The 7,078-nt window shown below is 33.3% G+C and overlaps 1 pseudogene; it reads right to left on the reverse strand.

The window, feature by feature from the left end:
• Positions 1 to 1,317: 1,317 nt before the first annotated feature.
• LOC104767726 (CENP-B homolog protein 2-like) lies at positions 1,318 to 2,849 on the reverse strand (annotated as a pseudogene).
• Positions 2,850 to 7,078: the final 4,229 nt, after the last annotated feature.

Raw genomic sequence — 7,078 nt, forward strand, 5'->3', positions numbered from 1 at the left:
TGGTTCGATAAAGTAATTGAGAGAATTATTCTCCATTAACACTCGTCTCTTAATCCCTCTCCGCCAGCTTGATCATGGCGACGTTCATAGCCCATTTGCCGGTAAGAAATTCAATCTTGTGATTTATATTTTTAGACTCGATTTGATCTGCATCGTCTTGATCTGATCTTTGTGATTATTGTGATTAAGTCTCCCTCGTCTTGACTCGATTTGTTGTTCTGCCTCGTCTTGATTCGTTCTCTTGATCCGATGATTTGTTGATGACTCTTTGATTAAGTAGATCTGATTTGTACTGCCTCGTCTTGGTCCGATCTTTCTAGGTTTTCTTATTTATAAGACTCGATTTGTTGTCCTGCCTCGTCTTGATTTGTTCTTTCTTTATCAGATGATTTGTTGATTACTATTTGATTAACTAGATCTGATTTGTACTGCCTTGTCTTAGTCCGATCTTTCTAGATTTTTGTATTTATAAGACTCGATTTGTTGTTCTGCCTCGTCTTGATTCGTTCTTTCTTTATCGGATGATTTGTTGATTACTAAAGTTCTTCTTATTTCTCTGTTCCAGGTTGGTTGCGAGAGACTTGGCAACTCTGTTCTCTCAGTTGCTGAATAATTCGACTTGAATCATGATGTTGCTTTATTCCTTCTCATCCAATACCGATGGGATGAGGAGGTACTTGTGAAGGACTTGAGGAGAAAACGAAGAATTGCTGCTTGTTTGAGTCGAGCTCTTCCTGCAAGACTTGAATACTTCAATCTAGTTCTTGTATGAATCATATCTGATATAGTGAAGTTCTTCTTTTGTTATTTTTTTCTTTCTCTCTTAACATTTTTGCATATGTAGGCTGAATGTAAATTATGTGGAGTGTCACCGTGCGTTGAAACAGATTGCGGACATCACCTTTGTCGACCATGCCTTGCTTGTTTTGTTATTTTTTTCACTCTAACACTCCAAATCATTCAACCAATCTTGTTAAATTAAAGTTAATCTCATTGTCGAGAATGATCATTGCATGCATTAAAAAATGGACAAAAAAAAATACTAATACATAATCTGTACATCTCTTCGAGAATCGAGATCTAAAGTTGGTCATATCAATTCCGAGCATTCCATATACAGTAAAACCTCTATAAATTAATACTCTATAAATTAATAAACACTATAAATTAATAAATTTTGCTGGTCCCAAGTCGGGCCAGTGTAAAAATTAACAATATTCGATAAGATAATAAGATAATAATTTTTTCGAAATCTCCTTATAAAATATGGTCCCAATAATATCATAAATTAATAATCATAAATCATAGGCATAAATACTAAGACAATTTTGTAAAATATGAATCTCGTTGGAGTTCATCTCTGATTTTCCTTATTGCATCAAAAACTCCTGGTGTTGTCTTCTCGATTTGCATCCAAAAGTTGTGAAGAGTTCTAGACGCGATAATTGCTTCCTTACGTGTAATTGGCTCCAAGGTTCCATATTATCGTCTTCAGCTTCTTCATCAACATTAATGACAGAAGCCACAATCTCTTCTAAACTCTGAACTTCTGAGCATGCATCATTTTCACCTGGATAGTCGAGTAGACTATTGACATCCATTTTATTTCGATAACCAAGATTATTAATCACCACTTCAAGTTCCTGCATACCATCTTCACAAACTGATTCCTCTTCTGAATTCCTTGATACGGCATCCCTTGAACGAATTTTACAATGTCGAAAAAAATTTGCTATTGTCTCTCCATGAACATTAGTTGTCCAAGCAGAGACCGCAAAATTGATAGCATGCAAAACATTGATCTTAGCTGGATCAGATTGTCCCAACTCATATCCTTCTAAAACCTCACGGTAAAATCTTCTTCGATAATGCATTTTAAAAGCTCTTATTATTCCAGCATCACAAGGTTGGATTTTTGACGTCATGTTAGGTGGCAAGAAAAACAACTCAACATTATGTAATCCTTCAATATTTCTTGGATGTGCTGGGCAATTATCTACCACAAACAAAACCCTTCTACCATGCATTATCTGATCAAACCAGTGAATATATTCTTCAAAAATAACACTTGTCATCCAAGCTCTTTTTTTGGCTCGATAATGACAATTCAAGCTATTCATGTTGACATTCTTGAAGCAGCGCGGCTTCGCATATTTTCCAATAATCCATAAGGGAATTTTTTCAGACCCATCCTCGTTACAGCAAATAACAACGGTTAACCTTTATTTGTCTTGTTTTTTGCCTTCAAGTTGTTTTGTAGCAAGAGAATGATCAGCTTGTAACCTATAAAACAAACCAGTTTCATCCATATTAAAAACATCTTTCTTAGAAAACTTATCTATTTTTCCTCTTATAGCTTCCAGCTTCTTTTCCATGTCTTCAACATCAACTGAACCGCTTTCTCCAAACCGACGAAACGACTTGATACCGTGTCGTAATTTGAATTTTTCAAGCCAGCCTTGAGAAAATTGGTGCTCAAAATCTTGTTCCGGGTATACAAGTTTCATAGTCACTTTTGCCTTCTCTAAAATTAGTTCTCCGGTCATATTCACACAATCTTGGTATTGAAGAAACCATTCAAAAAGAACTTTCTCCATCTCTGGATATTTTGCTGGTTTGTGACGTTTGATATCTTTTCTGGATTCCAGATTGGTGGAAAGATATTCATCTGATCTTTTGAGTGTGTTTGAGATTGTACCTTGGCTAACTTGAATTTGAAATTTTTCTTGAATCCACAATTGCAACTCTTTTTGAGTACATTTGGTATGATCTCTTTTGTACTCACATAGCTCTTTGCGTATTTGGTCTGTCATGGTTGCTTTTGCAACACCTTTTAGATTAGAAGCCATAGCTAAGATTTTGTGTAAAAAAAAAAACTAGTAGACGAGAATAGCTCGTACGTTCACGTTCGTGTCTACAAATAAAGACACAGGTTCTATAGAAATATGAATGTTAACATAATTGAATATGTTATATCAAAGCATAAGGAATTTTATATAAAGAAAAATTCTAAAAAGGATATGATTTTAAGGAAAAAATTCCAAATTTACATCTAGAAATATTTTAAAAGTTAATGTAGTGAATAATATTGTATTTTGCAAAAATATTTCTATAAATTAATATCACTATAAATTAATAAAATCTCAAAGTCCCCACATTATTAATTTATAGAGGTTTTACTGTAGATAGAATTCATTACAATCTTAAAAAATGTTAGAAAATATATTATTTCCTTTATGTTCCTTTGAATTCTTTTTAAGTCTTTTATTTAATATCCAGACTCATACAATAATATTTTTTTATTTATCTATTTTGACCACATAATATATTTTATAAAATAGAATGGTATACATAAAATACAATACTACAAGATATAAACAGTTCAGATTTCAAAATTTATTTTCGATTTCATAAAAGAAAAATGTTAATGATGCCATTATATTTTATCAAGAGCTGCATGCATCCCTATCTCTATATTATATTAATTCAAAAGTACACAACATTAACTGTAGTCTATATCATTACAAAATATAATATCATTACAAATTAATCTAAATTTTTTTTCACTAAAGGTATTAATGTCTAATAATATCAATTGTAGTAATTATTCAAATAATCAAATAAGGATAACAATTATTTTAACTCATTCATAATTGTTTTAGTGAGAGAAGATAATGTATTTAAAATTAGTAATCATTGTTTTATTAAAATGTATAAAAACTTCTAAACATCAGTATACTAGGGACAGAGGGAGTACAAAAAAAGAAATTTTTGTTTAGGAAATGACATTTTTTCGTCTTGAAAAAGACAACAATATATCAATAAATTTCTTAAATACTATTTGCACTATAAAAAAAAAACTCCAAGAATATTTAGTATATATATATAGATGATAAAATGGATACGTTGTTCAAAAGCCTCTTAGTCCTTCTATTTTATTTTTTTCAACTGATATCATTTTTTTCCCCTCATAATACCATCTCCAATAGTTTTCCCTCTTTTTTCCTCTAAAAAAAAATATTCCAAACAGATACTGTTTTTATTTTACAATTAACAACTTTTATTTATAAAAATTGCTAACTAATCCACTTTACTTTAAATTTTATAACATTTTCATAAAATTATTATTTTTATTTAAATTAAGCATTTATTATTATAAAAAGCATCACATCATACAAAATTATAAAAGATACTAGATTTTTAACCATCAGCATTTCTGTATTTTCCCCACATTATTAAGTTATTAGTTTTTGTTGTATTAAAATAATTATTATGGAATGAATGAAAAATAAATTTTATTATTTATATAAATTATCTTTTGCAAATAGTAGTCTCAATATTCTAGAATAAATATTTATACTTAAATTTTTATTATTAGTTCTTAAAAATACTTATTTTATTTATTTTGGTCATAAATAAAAGAAGTTAAAGATTAAGAGGACTACTTTGCAAATAAAATAGTTCAACTCTATTTATAGAGGAAAAAATAGAGTTCCTCTATATATATAGAGAAAAAAATAGCAATTTCTATTATAGAGGTGAAAATAGAGATGAATTGGAGCAAAAATTGCTTTATAATAGAGTTTACACGCAAAAATAGAGGACCATTGGAAATGCTCTAATGTATATATTTGATTTTCAAAGACTTTTAATATAGGGTTCTCGGGCGTTCAATGCTCTCCCAGTGCTCTCCTCCGCTGACTGATAGATTGATCATGGCGACGTTCGTAGACAATATGCCGGTAAGATGAGTTTAGTTTAGTTTAGATCTGAAGTAGATCTGGCATAAAACTCCTTTAACTGAAAATATGTTTTCACTTTGACATTTGTATGTAAATGCAGATTCTAGAACAACTCGCTGTGAGGAACAAGTCGTTGTACCGAACAGAGCGTTGTGCCAATCAGGAAGCTGCATCAGATCACAGGTGCCCGAGTTACTGACATGGATGTGTGAGCTGACGTGGCAAGACATGAGTGCATGTGATGATATGTCGAGGAAAGTTGATGACTTGGCATTGAAGATAGAGACGAGATTGGTCTTCGAGATATGAAGAATATTCTCCACGACAAATAAGGAAAAGATAAGCTTGAGCAATAAACAGTTTCCTTATCCTTGGAGATATGAAGAATATTCTCTACAACAAATAAGGAAAAGATAAGCTTGAGAGCAAATAGTTTCCTTATCCCTTGATACTTGGAGATTCGCCTTCTAGAGTTTCTCAAGTCGTGTATATATATTCTAGGAGTAGGCCACGAGCCAAGTTGAGCACTCTAGAATATTGATACAGTTGTAAACTTTGAAGCCACAAAGATAAGGCTTAGAAGGGGTGTTCCCAGTTCTCTGTGACGTTAATCAGGGTGGTGATTAAGTGCGCAGAGAATTGTTTTTCTTTCTCTTAGATCTATACTGGTGAGAGTTTAGATAGAAAAGAGAGAGGGTTGATTTTACTCTCTTAGATCTACACAAGGTGTTGTGTTAGATAGAAAAGAGAGAGTCTCAGATTCATTCTTAGTCGGGATCAATCCTATTGGGTAGAATAGGTTGAGTAAGGGCCGAGACAAAATTGTATCATTGTAAGAGATAAATTTTGTTAATAAGATTGAAGAGAAAAGCATTGGCTTGGCGCTTTCCAAGTGTAAATCAGTGTGTTGTGTGTCTCTATACCTTAACAATTGGTATCAGAGCAGAAGCCTGATAAAAGAATTTTTTATCTTTTCAACAGGTGAGATCTTGAGATGAAGTATGGAGAATCCACAACAGCTCATTGATGAGAACAATCTGCTGATGCTTGACGCTGAGCATTATGATGATTGGAAAGCATAAATCAGACAGATGATTCAGAGTTGTGATATGGAAGCCTGGTTCGCTGTTGAAGATGGATGGTCACTTCCAACACTTACGAACATGAGAGGAGAATAATAAAGCCCTGTAAGCTGAGGAGAAGTTAAAGAGAAAACAGAACACTGAAGCGTTATCTACTATTTTCAGCTGCTTGTCGATGGATCTGTTCGTGATGGTTCAAGAGTGTATGTCGGCGAAAGAAGCTTGGGATCGTTTGGAAGCCTTCTTTGAGGAAACCAGAAGGGTGAAGAAGGAAAAATATGATGTATCACCATCCTGTCATCCTGTCAGGAAGTTGTACACAAGGATAAGAGACAGATGAACTACAGATGAGAAAGAACGATCAGAAGGCTGAGGAATCATTCACTCTGAAGACTGTAGAAACTCAGACGTCTGTTCAAGGTAATAAGGAAATACTGATCAAGAAGCAGTTCAGAAGGCTGAAGGGTGTACAACGCCAGCATTAATCTTCATCATCTGAATCTGATGGAGAAAAAGAATCTCAGGGTTCTGAATATCAAGGTTTTGGACACTTCAAATCAGGATGCTCTACACTTAAAAAAAAGAAGTGTGTTGAAGTGTTACAACCGTCAAGGTTGTGGTCATATAAAATCTTGTCTGGCATGGAGTGATATAGATTTTCCCAAAGAATATGATAAGAATCAGAAGTCTGTTTTGAAGTCTAATGATGAAGTGGCTTGCTTATCTGTTGAGACTGGACAAGCGGCTGATCACTCACAAAGGTACTATGATTTCAAACTGTGATATGAGCAACCATGGAGGAAACTTAAGTGGTGACATGAGTGTAGTGAACGGGTCTATATATGGTCAGAAGACTACAAAACAAAGGTGATGCTGTCAAACGAGTGTCTGAGTTCAACCTGCAGAAGACTAAACAGATGACTGTTGTGAACCTGCTGAGAGAGAAATTGCATAATTGGTATTGTGGTGTGATTGATCATATTAAGGTTGATTGCTACAGATTTAAGAATCGCGTAAGTCAACTCATATGCCAGAAGAAATTCCACAAGGTTGGAAGAAGAGGCAATCAAGTCTTTTTAAAGAAGAATGATATGTTAACTGTGTTAGAAGTTGGGGCAAGACTGTGGAGTGTCGAATATCTGAACAAAAGAACATGTTGTTGTTACTATGCAAGTCAGAGCCTCAACAAAGTTGTCTGTTTCAAGTGTCTGGATTGTACTATACCACTCACGCATCTGAAGGAGTGTCACAAAG

The sequence above is a fragment of the Camelina sativa genome, chromosome 7 (assembly GCF_030686135.1).
Source record: "Camelina sativa cultivar CO46 ecotype springtype chromosome 7, ASM3068613v1".
In the NCBI taxonomy this organism is placed as follows: domain Eukaryota; kingdom Viridiplantae; phylum Streptophyta; class Magnoliopsida; order Brassicales; family Brassicaceae; genus Camelina; species Camelina sativa.